We start from the raw sequence: 17,965 nt of genomic DNA on the forward strand, positions 1-17,965 counted from the left end.
GCCCTGGTTGGGTTGTGTGGGTGGCAGCCACTCGATGTGTCCCTTTCACATCGATGTTTCTCTCTCTCTCTCTTCCTCTCTCTCCCTCCCAATCTATCTGAACAAAAAATGGAAAAATATCCTCAGGTGAAGATAAAAAACAAACAAAAAAAACCCAAACTGAGATAATCTGTATCCGAGGATTTTGTGGTTTGTTTCAGAAAAGAAATCTTTAAACCCCAACATGAGTTTACATTTTGCTTCAGGAAGTTCTTAAAACCCAGTATGAATAAGCCAGAAGCCTCACAAACTCTGCTCCGTCCCCATCAGTTTCCTGCCTGACAAGATCCACCGTAGTCCTGGGGGTTTTGCTCAGTGGTTAGAGCGTCAGCCCGCAGACCAGAGTCATGGGTTGGATTCTGGTCAAGGGCACTGTTCCGTCCAGGCTCTGGTCAGGGTCGTGCAGGAGGCAGCCAACAAATGTGTCTCTCTACATCAATGTTTGTTTGTTTTTTTAACTTGCTCTCTCTTCCTCCCCCTCCCAGTCTATCTGAAGATAAAATGGAAAAATATCCTCAGGTGAGGATTGAAAAAAAATACATTCACCTTAAACCATGTGAGCCCAGACTCCCCAAAACCCTAGATATGTCCCAGTTCTGACTTCCCCCTGCTGAGGTAGTTAAAAATCTCTGTCAACACACCCTTTCCCCTTACTGAAGTGAGGTCAAATAAACCAAGCTTTACTTTCTAACAGGCTGTCTGGTGATAATTCATAGAGTTTTTTGGTAATCATAGCTTAATCTTTATGAAGACATTTTTAGTGGCAATTAAACACAACATGTGTTGTTCCAATAAAGTGGATGACTTGATTTAATGATAATAAGAAACACAATAGTTATCTTAGCACAAATGTAGATAATAGCAACTAAATCAGCACTGCCACCTGACCAAAAGTGAATGTTCAATGCCATTTTTTGAAAGGTGCACTCGAAAATCAGTGATGTTAAATATGATGTTAAAGTGTACATTCAGCCCTGGCCAGTTTGGCTCAACAGTTAGAATGTCGGCCTGCGGTCCAGAGAGACCCGGGTTCGGTTCCCGCTAAGGGCATGTACCTCGGTTGCAGTTTGTACCCAGCCCTGGTTGGTTGTGCGGGTGGCAGCCACTCGATGTGTCCCTTTCATGTAAATGTTTCTCTCTCTCTCTTCCTCTCTTTCCCTCCCACTCTACCTGAACAAAAAATGGAAAATGTCCTCGGGTGAGGATAACAACAACAACAACACAGTGTACACTCTGACATACAGTCCTTCATGATCTATTACTAGGTGTCATGTGCACACACGTGCTTTGTATAGTGAGGCATCGAAAGCTAAGAATAGAAGTAAACTATTTAGGAGAATTCAAAAGGCCCAGAGCAGGGCTGGCTACATAATTTGTAGGGTCAGTGCAAAATGAGAATGTGAGGCCCTATGTTCAAAAATTAAGATTTTAAGATGTATTAAACCAATCATGGGACCCTTTTGAGTTTGGGGTCACATGCCCAGGAAGGCGGCCCTGCCTCGCCACCTGTCACACACTGAGAGCCCAGTCTCCATTGGTGCCGTGCGCCGTGTGCCCTGTGCCTCGGAGCTGGGCGGGAGAGCCCATCTACCTCGCTCACATCTCAGCTTCGCCACTGACACTTTCACGGCACTGAGCAAGTTTAGTAACTGCGCTGAGCCCCATTTCCCCATCTGTACCTGGGGATGATAATAACACCTACGGAAGTAGGGATGTTGAGAGAATGAACTCAGTTTAAAATATACAACGTGCTAAAAGGAGAGAAACTCTGATGGGCCTGAGAGACTGATTTGCTCTCCTCATCGGGTCATTGAGCAAAAGCCTAGTTAAAGAGAATCTCTGACTAATAGCATCAGTAATACTATTTAAACTCTCCAGTTGAACTCCTCAGCTCAGGTTACTGAAGATGCATTCTTGTGCTAGGAGTCTTCAGTCCATTATTCCATAGTTGGATGTACGATCTATTTTTTATAATGTATATTGTAAAACATGTGGGCACTGCAGATAGGGGGTTCTAGTTATACGATGACAGATTTTGTTGAAATGATAGTGTCTTCGTGCTAGAATTTCTGGACTCACTACAGTAGTGTAAACAACTGTAACTGGTTCCCATTATTAATCAGGTGGCACTTCTAGCCTATGCTGAATTAAATGAAAATGCCAGCAAATCCAAGTACTATGCTAAGAAATACATCCAAGCAATTTTGGTAGGAAAAAAAAATGTCAAAGTGAATTTAACATGGACCATCCACTTCATAAACATATTCTCTGGGAGGGCCCAGAAGACTTTCTCTTCACCAAGAGAAAGGGATATACATGGGGGAGGGGCTGGGGTGTCATCATCTTTGAAAAGTGATTTCATGCCATTTTATATAGCCTGTAAACACTGGTAGGATGTTCTGTGGTTGAAATGAATTCAGTCCAGATGCATTCGAGGGACTAAGAGGACCCCAAGAAGGCAGAGGTCAAATATGGAGTGTAACCCCCAGGCCAAGTGGGTGTGGTGGTCCCAAATGGTCAGAGCTGGCAGAGTCACCCAAATAGTCTGTCTTAAAGGATCTTCATAGAGTGTGATTGTTCATGACCCTAAGGACCAAAATAGTGGGCAGGCTCCCAAAGGCCATATTTCTGTTAGCTACAAATGATTTTTTGATTGTGCAACTGAAAAATATGTATATGTGTGTACGTACCCAACCTATTTTCAGAAAAGTGTAAATTCAGAATCTCAGAACTCACTAAATAAAAGGGAATTTAGATACCTCTGTGAGACCCTCCTAAATTAATTTGTGCCATATGGAGTTTGGCTCTTTCCCTTAGCCTTTCTCAATGAAACCAGGGGGACATTCTCCAAGGTAACTATGGATATGGACAGAGAAATGCTAAGATACTTAAAGGAATTTTAAATACAGACTCAAGTTACACTTTAGATATTGTCACATTGTTATGTGACATAGGCGTGTTATTTTAGACATCACCAGAAGTATAAACTAGGTCCCATTGCTCCACAGTCACTTAAATTTATTATGATGATGATTATTAATAATATTATTAATTTGGTAAATAACACAGAAACACATGAGAAAACATGATTTTGATTCACATTTTCCTCTTGAGATATAACATTTTTTAATATTTATTCATCTTTCCTTGTTGGAAAATTTTTATGTCTTGTCTTAATTTTTAATTGAGTGGTTTGTCTTTTTAAATTTACATTTAGAATTTTTGATAAATTCTAGATATTAATTTATTTTCAGCTATATTTGTGCTAATTATTTTCTCTAATTTAGAGATTTTGGATAGACTATTTTTAGATCAGGCTTAGGTTTACAGCAAAATTGAAAAAAAAAAATTGCAGACAGTTCCCCTACACCCCTTGCTACCCATACACAGCCTCTGCCCCTGTCAACATCCTTCACCAGGGTGGTACATATGCTACAAGTGATGAACCTGCATTGACACATCATTATCACCCAGAGTCCAGTTTTCATTGGGGTTCGCTTTTGGTGCTGCACTTTCTATGAGTTTTGACAAAGGTATCCATCATGATAGTATAATACAGAACAGTTTCACTGCCTTAAAAACTCTTTGTGACCTGCCTCTTCAACCTTCCTTGTCTCCTAACACTTGCCCAAGTGGAGGTTATTTTTCTTGTGGAAAAGAGGGAGAAGGAAACAATAGAAAATACATATAAAAGAGTAAATTGCTAGGTGATGTTTTACTTGGGATAAAATAGGGTAGGAGAAGTGGATTAGAAATCCTAGGGCTAGAGGACAAATTGCATTTTCATTTTATTTTTTAAATTAATTAATCTATTTTTGTTACAGATGCTTCTCATTTTTCCCCCAGATACCCTTCTCCCTATTCACCCCACCCCCAGGCAAACATTGTTGTCTAGGTCCATTGGTTATACATACATATATATGAGTTCTTTGGTTTATCTTATCCATCCCTCCCCAAACCCCAACTCTGAAATTGTCAGTCTGAACCATACTCCGTTCTGTGTCTCTGAGTCTATTTTGTTCATCAGCTTTTTTGTTCATTATATTCCACAAATAATTGAGATCATGTGGTATTTGTCTTTCTCTGATTGGCTTGTTTCCCATAGGATAATACGCTATAGGTTCCTCCATGTTGTCTCAAAAAATAAGAGATCTTTCTTTCCTACAGCTGCATAGTGTTCCATTGTGTATATGTACCACAGCTTTTTTATCCATTCGTCTACTGATGGACATTTGGGCTGTTTCCAGATCTAAGCTATTGTAAATAGTGTTGCTATGAACATGAGGGTGCATATATTCTTTCTGATTGTTTTTCAGGCTTCTTAGGATATATTCCTAAGAAGTGGAATCACTGGGTCAAATGGCAGTTCAATTTTTAATTTTTTTGAGGAAACACCATATTGTTTTCGATAGTGGCTGCACCAGTCTGCATTCCCACCAGCAGTGTACTAGAGTCCCTTTTTCTCTACACCCTTACTAATACTTGTTATTTGATGATTTGTTGGTGGCAGCCATTCTGGCAGGTGTGTAGTGATACTTCATAGTTGTTTTCATTTGAATTTCTCTAATGATTAATGACGAGCATTTTTTCATATGTCTCTTGGCCATTTGTATGTCCTTTATGGAGAGCTGTCTATTTAGGTCCTCTGCCCATTTTTTTAATTGGGTTCTTTGTCTTCCTTTTGTTGAGTTATATTAGTACTCCATATATGTTGGAAATTAGTCCCTTTACTGATGTATCATTGGCAATAATGCTCTCCCACATTGTGGGTTCCCTTTCCATTCTGATGCTTCTTTCTTTTGCTGTGCAAAAGCTTTTTAGTTTGATGTAGTCCCATGTGTTCATTTTCTCCTTTGTTTCTCTTGCCTTAGGCATTGTATCAGGGAAAATTCTGCTGCATATAATGTCCGAAATTTTGTTGCCTACATTTTCTTCTAGGATTTTTATGGATTCATAAGTCACATTTAAGTCTTTTATCCATTTTTAGTTCATTCTTTTGTATGGCGTAAGTTGGTGGTCTAATATCATTTTTTTTTTTTTTTTTTGCACGTAGCTGTCCAATTTTGCCAACACCATTTATTAAAGAAGCTGTCTTTACTCCATTTTATGTTCTTCCCACCTTTGTCAAATATTAATTGAGCATAATGTCTTGGGTCAATTTCTGGGTTCTCTGTTCTGCTCCATTGATCTATATGCCTGTTCTTGTGCCAGTACCAGGCTGTTTGAATTACAATGGTTTTGTAGTGAAACCTGATATCTAGCATTGTGATCTCTCCTACTTTGTTCTTTTTCAAGATTGCTGTGGCTATTTTTGGTCTTTTTTGGTTTCATATAAACTTTTGGAGTATTTGTTCTAGTTCTGTGCAATATGTCATTGATATATTAATGGGAATTGCATTGAATATATAGATTTCTTTGCGTAGTATGGACATTTTAATGATGTTAATTCTTTCACTCCATGAATAAGGTATATGCTTCCATTTCTCTGTGTCTTCCTCTGTTTCTTTTTTCAATGTCCTGTAGTTTTCTGCAAATAGGTCTTTTACTTCTTTGGTTAAGTTTATTCCTAGGTATCTTAGTGTTTTTGCTGCAATGGTAAATGGGATTGTGTTTTTAATTTTTTCTTTCTGTGAGTTTATTATTGGCATATAAGAATGCCGTCAATTTCTTGATGTTAATTTCATATCCTGTTACTTTGCTGAATTCATTTATTAAATCCAGTAGTCTTTTGATGTAGTCTTTAGGATTTTATATATACAATATTGTGTCATCTGCAAATAATGACAGTTTCACTTTCTCCTTTTCAATTTGGATCTCTTTTATTTTTTCTTCTTGTTTGATTGCTGTGCCTAAGACTTTCAGTACTATGTTGAATAAGAGTGGTGAAAGCAGACATTCCTGTCTTGTTCCTGTTCTTAAGGAAAATGCTTTTAATTTTTACCGATTGAGATGATGTTTGCTATATGTTTGTCATATTTGGCCTTTGTTATGTTGCGGTATGATCCTTCCATTCCCACTTTGCTGAGATTGTTTATTAAAAATGGATGGTGGATTTTGTCCAATGCTTTTTCAGCATCTTTTGATATATAATTGTTATCTTTTATTTTGTTTATATGGTGTATCACATTTATTGATTTACGTATATTGTATTAGCCCTGCATCCCTGGGATAAATCCCACCTGGCCATGGTGTATATACTTTTTTAAAGATGTTGCTGGATCCAATTTACTAAGATTTTATTGAGAATTTCAGCATTTATGTTCATCAGTGATACTGGCTTATAATTTTCTTTCTTTGTAGTGCTTGTTTTGGGATTAGGATTATGCTGGCCTCATAAAAAGAACTTGGAAGTCTTTCTTCCTTTTGAAATTTTTGGAATAGTTTGAGGAGAATAGGTGATACTTCTTTGAATGTTTGGTATAACTCATCTGTGAAGCCATCTGGACCAGAGCTTTTGTTTGCTGGGAGTGTGTTGATTACTGCTTCTATTTCTTAATTGTTATTGGTCTGTTCAGGTTTTCTGATTCTTCCCAGTTGAGTTTTGGAAGACTATGTTTCTAAGAATTTGTCCATTTCACCTAGGTCTTCGAATTTGTTGGCATATAATTGTTCATAGTAGTTTCTTATACTCCTTTGTATTTCTGTGGTGTCAGTTGTTACTTTAACTCTTTTGTTTCTGATTTTCTTAATTTGGGTCCTTTGTCTTTGTTTCTTAGTGAATCTGGCTACAGGTTAATTGGTCTTGTTTATCTTTTCAAATAACCAGCTCTTGGTTTCATTGATCTTTTGTATTGTTCTTTTTTTTAGTCTCTATGTCATTTATTTCTGCTCTGATCTTTATTATTTCCTTTCTTCTACTAACTCTAGGTTTTTCTTTTTGTTCTCTTTCTAAATCTTTAAGTTGTAGGGTTAGATAGTTTATTAGAAATTTTTCTTGTTTCTGGAAGTAGACCTGTATTGCTATGAACTTCCCTCTCAGGACTGCTTTTGCTGTTTCCCAGAGATTTTGTGTTGTTGTGTATTCATTTTCATTAGTTTCCAAGAAGTTTTTGATTTCTTTCTTGATACCATTGGTAACCCATTCATTGTTTAATAACATGCTATTTAGCCTCCATGTGTTTGAATATTTTTGAGTGTTTTTATTATAATTGATTTCTAGTTTCATGCCAGTGTGATCTGAGAAGATGCTTATGCTTGATACAATTTCAAACTTCTTGAACTTGTAAAGCCTTAGTTTGTGTACTAACCTTTGGTCTATCTTTGAGAATGCCCCGTTTGCACTTGAGAAAAATGTATATTCTGTAGCTTTGGGGCGAAATGTACTGTAAATATCAATTAAATCCAGCTGATCTAGTGTGTCATTTAGGATATCTTTTTTCTTATTAATTTTTTGTCTAGAAGATCTATCCAGTGGTGGTATCAGTGGGGTGTTAAAGTCCCCTACTATGATTGTATTGCTGTCAATGTCTTCCTTGAAATCCTCCAGAAGTTTTAAAATATATTTTATGTTCCTATATTCAGCACATGTATGTTTACCAGGGTTATATCCTCTTGTCGGTTTTATCTTTTTAATGTTATGTAGTCACCTTTTTTGTCTCTTATTATGACCCTTGTTTTGAAGTCTATCTTATCAGATATGAGTATTGCTACCCACAACAGCTTTTTTTTGGTTTCCATTTGTCTGGAAAATACTTTTCCATCCCTCACTTTTATCCTGTGTGTGTCTTTTGTTGAGGTGGGTCTCTTGTAGACAGCATATATATGGGCCATGTTTTCTTATTCAGTCAGCTCCCTTAGGTCTTTTGATTGGAGCATTTAAGCCATTTACATTTAAGGTTATTATTGATAGGTACGTATTTGTTGCCATTTTAATTTTATGCCCCCCTCTCTCTCTCTCTTTCTCTCTTACTTCTTCTTATAGCAGTCCCTTTAGCATCCTTGCAGTGCTGGTTTTGTGGTGGTAAATTCCTTTATATTTTTTTTTGTCTGCAAAACTTGTTATTTCACCCTCAATTTTGAATGATAGCCTTGCTGGATAGAGTAGTCTTGGATTCAGACCCTTGCTTTTCATTATTTTGCATACTTCATGCCACTGCCTTCTGATCTACAGTGTCTTTTGAGAAATCAGCTGACGGTCTAATGGGAGCTCTTTCCTTGTAGTTAATTTTGTCTCTCTCTTGCTTCCTTTAAGATTCTTTCTTTATATTTATGTTTGCCATTTCAATTATGATGTGTCTAGCTGTGGATCTTTTTGGGTTCATCTTACTTGGGACTCTCTGTGTTTCCTGGATTTGTATGACTTTTTCCTTCACCAGATTAGGGAAGTTTTCTGTCATTAGTTCTTCAAACAAGTTATCTATTCCTTTTTTCGATTCTTCTACTTCTGGTACCCCTATGATATAAATATTGTTATGTTTTGTATCATCCCAAAGCAACCTTAAACTCTCCTCCTGCTTTAAAAAAAAATGTCTTTTTTTCTTATACGCTGCTCTATTTGGGTGTTTTGTGTTTTTTCTACCTTGTCTTTTAACTTGCTGATTTGGTCTTTAGCTTCTTCTAATCTAGTATTGAATTCTTCTAAGTTATTTTTTTTATATCAGCTATGTCATTCTTTATTTCCTCTTGATTTTTATTCATAGCTTCTACCTCTTTTTTTTTTTTTTTATGCTGGTGTCATTCCCGCTGAGCCCTTTATAATTCTCATTGAGCTTCTTGTAGGTCTCACTAAGTTGCTTGAGCACCCTTAAAACCATTGTTTTGAATTTTTTATCTGATAAATTACTTGCTTCCATTTCATGTAGTTCCTTTTCTGGTGATTCCTTCTTTCTTTCATTGGGGGGTTGTTTCTTTGTCTCACCATTTTAACAATCTAGCAATTCCAAGCTGGGTGAAGTGCATTGGGATGTGTAGGCAGGTTGGCGTGTGTCAGATAAGAGTGCTATGCTTTCTAGACTGTTTTGGTGCATGAGCCTCTTGTCTGCTGTGGATCCTGGAGGACTGACAGCCGGCAGCTCATGTTGGTTTGTTGTGTAGGCACTGCTGGGGTGCGTGGGTCCAGCTGGTGCACTGCTGGGGTGCTTGGGTCCACAGGTACCACTGATGCCTGGTGGGGCTCAGCTCCTGAACAGTCACTGCTGATGCTGCTGGGGGTGGGTCATGGTTCCCAAGCCTCAGCTGCTGTTGGGGGTGGGGTTCCACTCCTAAGCCAGCCACTGCTATTGTTGGAGATGATGGTTGGCTCCCAAGCTGGCTGCTACTGCTGCTGGGGGTGGGTTTTGGTTCCCAAACCTTGCTGCTGTTGGGGATGAAACTGCTCCCCAGTCAGCTGCTGCTGCTGCTACTGCTGTCAAGTATGATGTTTGGCTCCCAAGCTGTCTGCTGCTGCTCGAATATGGGATTCTTTAATGTCCATTTCATCATCAGGAGCACCCAGTGCCCAGTAGCAACTGTGCCAGCAAGACTAGCACTAGTGATGGCAGTATCCAGGTCCAGTAGGGGAAATTCCAACAGTGGTGTTCATTCATCAGTAACAATGATCACAGCACAACCTGACACTTACTCTAGTATGATTCGTTTGTGGCTCAGGCTATCTGGCTATTTTTTGTTTCTGCCCATGTCCCAACTATTATTTGATTTATAGCATATTTTAAGTAAAATTCATTAAAGCTAGGTTGACTAGAATTGCTTTCTCTTATTCTAAATAAAAAACTTGAGTTATAGAAAGATTCTTCTAAGTCTCTAAGCACCAAGACATGGATTATATCTCATTCTATTTGTGTGCAGTGTTCAGTTACACAGTTATGACTCAAATATACACTTTATTAAATAAAGGAATAAAGTATTAGTAAAGAAGTAAATCAATGGATGCAGTATATCAATTTATTAAAAATATGTGGTGCTGCATTCTCTTCTGAAATGACTAAGAATTTTCTACAATACAGCTTTTTGTTTATTGAAAACTACATATAAATCAAAATAAGATATTGAAAAGCGCCCTGGCCAGTTTGGCTCAGCGGTTAGAGCGTCGGCCTGCGGTCCGGAGAGACCCGGGTTCGGTTCCCGCTAAGGGCACATACTTCGGTTGCAGTTTGTCCCCGGCCCTGGTTGGTCATGCGGGTGGCAGCCACTCGATGTGTCCCTTTCATGTCGATGTTTCTCTCTCTCTCTCCCTTCCTCTCTCTCCCTCCCACTCTATCTGTACAAAAAACGGAAAAATATCCTCGGGTGAGGATTAAAAAAAAAAAAAAAAAAGATATTGAAAAGCAAAAGGCAGTACAGATAATTAAAATTATTTTAAAAAATCAACCTGCTTTGCAGAGTAGGTGATTACCTGAAACATGTATTCTTGATTTTCACACCTCATCTGTTAGATGAATAGATTTAAATTGTGGTTTGGCCCTGGCTGGTTTGGTTCAGCAGTTGGAGCGTTGACCTGAAGACCAGAGAGTCTTGGGTTCGGTTCCCGCTAGGGGCATGTACCAAAAAAAAATTAATAATAATAATAAAAATTATGGTTTGCTTTCTGAAAAAAATCTTTTTATTGTCTTGTTTTTCTTATTATGTGTGCCACAAAAACTGAAAACCTAATTTTATAACTGTTTCCTGCTTTGTTTTATACCTCAACACACACACACACTCTCTCTCTCTCACTCTCTCTCTCTCTCTCTTACACACACACACACACACACACACACACACACACAGTGATTGTAGTGCACTTTGTAGCTATGGGAGAGTGTATACTTTATCAAGGCAATGCTGCAGCACCTCAAACACATGAAATCACAAGTGTGAGCACCAGTGCATTAGCACAATGGAAGATTCTCTTGACTTATTATCAAAATGGTCCATTTTGGAGAATATCACAACATTTTTTTTTATTATTAATTAATTTTTGTTATAGATGTTTCTCCTTTTTCCCCCACTGGTTCCCCCCTCCCCCTCCCTCCCTGTCCTGTCCCCAGCTTTGTTGTCCATGTCCATTGTTCATGCATACATGCATATAAGTTCTGTGGTTTATCTCTCCCCCACCACCCCCTCTTCTGGGGATTGTTAGTCTGTACCCCACTTCCACGTCTCTGGGACTACCCCATTTCTCAGACTGTTATGTTCATTATATTCCACAAATAAGTGAGATCATATGATACTTGTCTTTCTCGGTTTGGCTTGTTTCACTTAGGATGATACTTTCCAGGTCCCTCCATGTCGTTTCAAAGGATAAGAGATCTTTCTTTCTTACAGCTGCGTAGTACTCCATTGTGTATATGTACCACAGCTTTTTTATCCATTTGTCTACTGATGGACATTTGGGCTGTTTCCAGATCTTAGCTATTGTAAATAGTATCACAACATTTTTATACCAAAAATATTACTTAGTAGATTAATAGGAGTGTATGGACTTGGTAAATATTTATTATTAATTAAATTCATACAGGTCACATTGTTAGTGTTTTTGATGTTTTATCATTTCATTTTGATTCTTAGAGTTTCCATTACATATGTATTCTTGCAAATTGTGTACTCTTTTACATTACAGTTCTTAATGTAGTAATCATAGTTACTTTAAATTCTATCAGATAATTTAAAAATTTGTGCCATATCTGAATTCTGTTCTAATGTTTGCTTTGCATCTTCAGTCTATGATTTTTTTTTTTTTTTTCTGATTTGTATCATGACTTGTAATGGAACTTCGGCCAATAGTGTGGGATTTATATGAATCTGACTAGGAACTGGGTTGTGTTTAGAGTTGGTTACAACAGTAGCTGTCAGGAGCATCACTGTTTTTATTTCTCTTGTTGTTCTGCTTCCCTAAGAACTTCTTCCTAAACGTAGTCTGTGCCTTGCATTGTTTGCAGCTCTAGTTCTCTTGTTATAGTGAAGTAAGAAATTGGGGGAAGGTAAGCAATCTTTCATCTTTTGATTAAATCTCAGTATTTTAGTAGGCTTGTTTTCTTTGGTTGTGACCTTCCAAAGTGTTTACTTTTTCCCCCTCTCTAACTTGTGTGAGATTGGAAGACTAGTGAGTGACTGTGTTAGGTAATTTACACAACCCTATGTAGGATAAGGCGTTGGTGAAGTTTTTTCACTGCGGAATAAGCCTTTTATGGAGTCTCCACTAGGTATATTTTAAAATGGTGTTACCTGGTAAGAATTATGTTAAGGCAATAGAGAACTATAACATAATATGCATATAAGCCCTTCAAACAAAAATGAAAATGATGTGATATTTTGATTTGTGGCTTGCAAATTATTTAAGCATATTTTCTATGTGGTACATATGATTAGTCTTATCTCTCCATAATCATAAACTTATTCTATATTTCACTAACAATAAAACTGATATTTAAAAAACAGATTATAAATACTACGATATTAAAACATTACAAATTAAAGATGAAATGAATCGTTTTTTAATTAATGAATTAATCATGATTTTATGAACATGAGACACCACTCTATTGACAGTTCATTTAAATGCACATAAAACACAATTGTATATCCTATTTAATTCTGTTGATTAACATTTACATTTTAGTGTTCATTTGATTTTCATTGGGATGACAAAGAACTTTAAAACCCATTTAAATGCCCAATGGAGTGAAAAGAGTTGAGAATCACAATTTAAAGGAGGAAAATGATACACTAAAATTTAATAAACTAAGCATGACAGCAAGTAAAAGCATTAAGGAATAATACATTCAGCTACATCAAAATTAATATATATGAGGCAGCAATAAACACACACATAAAAGGGATAATATTTTCAAGTCATGAAATGCAATGTTAATATAACATATAGAGTGAACACTGATAGATCAGCAAGAACAAAGATAGATAAACACCCAAAAGAGTAAGTGGGTAAGAAGCATACACAGCATTTTATAAATGAAGCAATTATGGTAAACATGTAAAAATGACACTGTCTCTTGTATAGGCAATGAGAGAAATAAAAACTGAATAAAATTATATGATGCTTTTCTTCTTTTAGATCAGAATAATCAGTTTTTAATATGGATATGATTCATTATAAACTTATGGAGAACAGTATTGTTATAAATCTGAATATTTAAAATATGCACATTGGATGACCTACATGTCATACTTCTAGTACTCGTCCTACAGAGTTAATAAAATAATTGCACAAAAAGGCAGGCCAAGATTTTGTTACTATGGAATATACTTTGGTATATTAACAAAACAAAATAAAACAAACAACAAAAAATGAAATATTCTAGACATCCATTAATAAGGGCATGTTGAAATAAAATAAAATATATCCATACTGTGCATTACTAAAAATTCATGAAAACTGAAATGAAGCATTTTAAAAACCAACCTATTAACTAGTTTATTTTGAGACTTGGAAGAGTAACTTTAAAGGTTTAAATGTTTTAAGCATAGGTGTTGTATTATTTTCTTTTTATATTCTAATTTGAGTTACTTGTTAAGGCTCGTTGAGCTGCAAACAACAGAGTCCAACTAAAAGTAAATTATGTCATATGTATTTGATCATATACCATGAAGTCCAAAACTCGGAGTTTGGGTTTGATCCAGCAGTTTATTAATATTTTCATGGGATCAGATCTTTTTAGTGACTTTATTTTACATTCTACTTTGTCAACTTCATTATAGAACTTATTCTATTTTTATTGTAGAATGTCTACCAATTATGATCAGTTTTAGATTCATCTATTTTATGTCTATCTATAATGGTTTACAATGGCTCAAGATTTTACAACCAAAGAGAAACTTTCCTAGAATATAGTGTGCAGATTTAAAAAAAAAAAAATTCATTGTGTATGTTCTTTCTTCACCATTCCCTGGAAATGGATATGGAGTCACTTTTATATGATTCATATGCCAAATTGAAGCTGAATATGCTATCCATCTCTCTTATTGCACAAGATTGTATGGAAAATGCATGGGTTTATCACATAAAAAGGCCACTGTAACTAGAAGCTGATAGGTTAGTAATCAAGTTACATAGTACATGAGCATACAGAGAAATATCTGAAAGCATGTTCATTGAAACAGTAACAGTAGTTATCTCTAGATGCAGGTGCTTGAATATTTAATAATGAAAATGTATTATTTTATAGTCAGATTAAAAAATACCACTCTAAGTTTTTTTTCCAGCTTTATTGAGATATAATTGACACATAAGACTGTATAATTTTAAAGTGTGCAATGTGATGACTTAATACATGTATACATTGCAAAATTATTAGTGTAATAAGATTAGTGAACACATCTATCACCTTGCATAATTACAATTTGTGTGTGTGGTGAGAAAATTTAAAATCTACTCTCTTAACTGTCAAATGTATTATACAACATGCTTAACCACAGTCACCATGTTGTACATTAAATCTCCAAAGCTTACTTATTTTATAACTAGAAGTTGATAGCCTTTGACCAACATGTCCCCTTTCCCCCACCCACAGACCCTGGCAGCCATCAATCTACTCTAATTCTGAGATTTATTTTTTCAGATTCCTCATATAAGTGAGATGATACAGTATTTGTCTTTCTCTGTCTGATTTATTTCACTCAATACAATGTATTCAAAGTTCATTTATCTTATCATAAGTATTTCTTCTTTTTTAAGGCTGAATAATATGCCATTGTGTTTACATGCTATATATTTTTAATCCATTTTCTGGTTGATTAGACCCTAGGTAGTTTCCATATCTTGGCTATTGTGAATAATGTGGCAGTTTACACAAGGGTGAAGATATTTCTTGCCCCAAGTTTTTAAACATTAATTCAATTGCCAAAACACTTAGCGGAAATTGAATCAAACTTTATTATTAGTAGTAAACGATTCTGAACGCCTTCATACGTTTGCCAAAGTAACCACTTCATGAAATTTATGCTGGGTCGGGTTTGCCTTCAGCTATAGAAAACAGGGAAGACCAGATACATATTTTTTCAGCCTCCCTTGCTTAGTAATCAAAGCTACATTCCAGGCTTTGAACTGGAGTATTTAGATGAAGGAGCCTAGAGAATGGGGACATCAGTGGGATCAGCAGGAGGCTGCAGTTTGATGTCCAGGTTCGCGGTGCCAGGCCAGCCCGCTGGACGCCCGTTATCTGGCGCTGGCCTTGTTTACAGGGGAGACGGAGACACCGGTGTGGTAGCAGTAAAGGTTCAGTCCTTCCCCAGGTGGTTCTGAAGCTCAGTTTCTACTTTGCTGTGATTTAAAGTCTCCTTTGTTCCTCTGTTTTCCAAGCGCGGTTCTCGTTTTCCTGTGTTGCTATGAGCGATCCAGTACGTAAAGGGCCTGTGCACTGATTGCCGAGGGGAAGGGGATGGGAGAGGCCAAGGAGGGATTATGGTTGTCCTTGAAACCTGTCTGTTATCTTCACCAATGCCATCCCAGTAAATCCATTTAAAAAATGTAAAAAAAAAAAAAACCTTTGAACCAGTACCAGGAACCATGACAGATAAAGAACACATGATGAAGTGGAAAATATCATGAGGAAGATATTTAGACTTTACTTATCACAATCTAGATAAGAAACTTATAAGCATGTGAGTTGGCTCCTGCGTACCCTTGCTTATAATTGCGAAGATGTCCTTTATGATACTTTCAGAATTTAGCATAAAAATGGTACCAAATATTAACTCCAGTTTCAGAAAAGTTCTCAGACATTTGGGTTCCCTATAGAAAACAGAGCTGTGGCACTAATAAGGCAGTTGTCAGCTTTTCTGTGTGTTGATATGTTGCATATCAACGTTGGATAAAGCAGTTCATAGTATCATCTTATGCTCAAGAGAGGACAGCAGAAACACCAAACTTTCCAGTGGTGTGCCTTTATACACAACAAATGTCACCTTATGATGCTGGGTGTGACATAATTAAACAATAATGCTTTGAGCCTCAACTAGTTAGGAAGCTTAGTGATACTCCACAGGAGGGGTTAAGGAGCAAACATTTCTCAGCACTGAGAAAAGTATGTCTGTTTTAAAACTCAAAATGGAGAGAGCTCCACTGAACAAGGAGATTTAAAAATTCTCTGCCTGCAGTTACAGTATCTGAAAAAAATAATTACTTTGATAAAAATATATAGGTGCTAAGGAAAACCTTTGTAAATAGTGTGTGCACTGGTTTGAGAGTGGGAGAAAGAGCTAGAGACAGGAGCTGATAGCGTAACAAAAGCACGTGACATTTCAGAAAATTATCAAACAAATCAAATTTTACCACTGAAAATCTAGAGACTCAGGGTTTTACAGGTTTTCTCTGACCAAGTGTCCTGGCTGGGGGGGGGGGGGGACACAATGGAATTTAATGAGAAGGATTTAGAAAGAAACAAGAGTTAGATACTCTAAATGTGAGAGGCATAATAATGGTGAGTACTTACTCTGTGCCAGACATGCTTATAACTGGATTTTAAATGTATTAGCTTATTTAATTTTCACAAAAATCCTGAGATGTACAGTTTTTATCTTTAAGTTTCAGATATGGAAACTGAGGCACAGTGGTACTGCGTAGCTTGTCTAAGGACACATAGCTAGTAAAGGGGGGCATTGGGGCTAAGCAAGCACCCGAATTCTAAAGTGCACACTGAGCACAATATGTAAGGCCATAGAACTGCATGAAAAATCTGTAGACTATTGGGTATAGAAGGGGGACAGGGATAGAAAACCTTTTTTTTTTTTTTCCCTCTATTTAATGAGGCATGAGATAAAGCACACATATATGTTAACAACATTCCATGAGAAACAACATCAATAGCCCTAAAGTGAACTGTAAATACACTGTAGACTATTTGTGAGGATACGATGCAGGTAGCTGTTGAAAATACTCAGCTCTGGGATTTCCTGTTGTGCATGGTTTTACACAGTGTAGAGAGAACATCACCAACACAGTATACTAAAAATAAGATTGAGGCGGATTATAAAAACACACACATGAATTCAATAAATGCTAAATGGTATACTTAGGCTTATAAGAATATGACATAAATGATATCATGCTATGGGAACTTTTTCCTAATGTATTCGCTAAGTATTGTTTGAGTAACCACCATGCCCGTGCACTTAGATCTGTCAATTAATTAAAATAAAAAAAACCAAACAACAGAAACAAAAAACAAAAGCAAAAACACTTCTAGACCTGCAGCTTAATAAGAAACAATAGAGTATCAATAATACATACATAGTGTGTTACAAGGTGATTTTCAAATGGATGGGGGGAAAAAAGGTAGACAATGGTAAGGGAAATCGGGTATGCCAGGGTTGAGATGAGCATTGAATTTTTTAAAGGAATCTTCGTGTATATCATGAAGAAGACACTAGAGTTAGCCATCAAAATATCTGACAAACTTCTGTGGCATTCATAGCAGCACAGAGATCCTAAGGCGGGGCACAGTTCGTATGTTCAAGGAACAGCGGGAAGGTCAGGGCAGCAGAGTGATTAGGATGAGCGTACTACAGATGAGCTCAGGGCACGAGGGGTGGGCTGGACATCATACAAGGGCCTTGGAGGCCATTTTATGAACTTAAACTTTTTACTCTTAAGTGTGTGGGTGTCATTGCAGAGTTTTGATTAGAAGAGAGATATGATCCGGTAAGATTTTTAAATGACAATTCTGGCAGCTGTTGTGTAAGTAATGGAGGGAGCAGGGATAGATGCAGACAAAACAGTTAGAAATCTATTATACTAATTTAGAAAAGAGATCATTTTGACTGTGATCAAGGTGATATACCCAGTAAAAAAGGGGGTGTAAGAAAGGCAATTAATGTAAGAAGAAAACAAGGTAAGTGTGGTACCCTGGAAACCAACTGAAGCAAGGCACAAAGGAAAAGAAAATGATCAACTGCTGGGAGCTACATGCAAGGATGTCTAGAACTGACCTTCAGGACCAGTAAGGTGGAGGACGTTGGCTTTTGTAATAAATGCAATTTGGTTGGCCTGCTGGAC

Source organism: Molossus molossus, unplaced genomic scaffold, assembly GCF_014108415.1.
Source record: "Molossus molossus isolate mMolMol1 unplaced genomic scaffold, mMolMol1.p scaffold_m16_p_5, whole genome shotgun sequence".
Classification (NCBI taxonomy): Eukaryota; Metazoa; Chordata; class Mammalia; order Chiroptera; family Molossidae; genus Molossus; species Molossus molossus.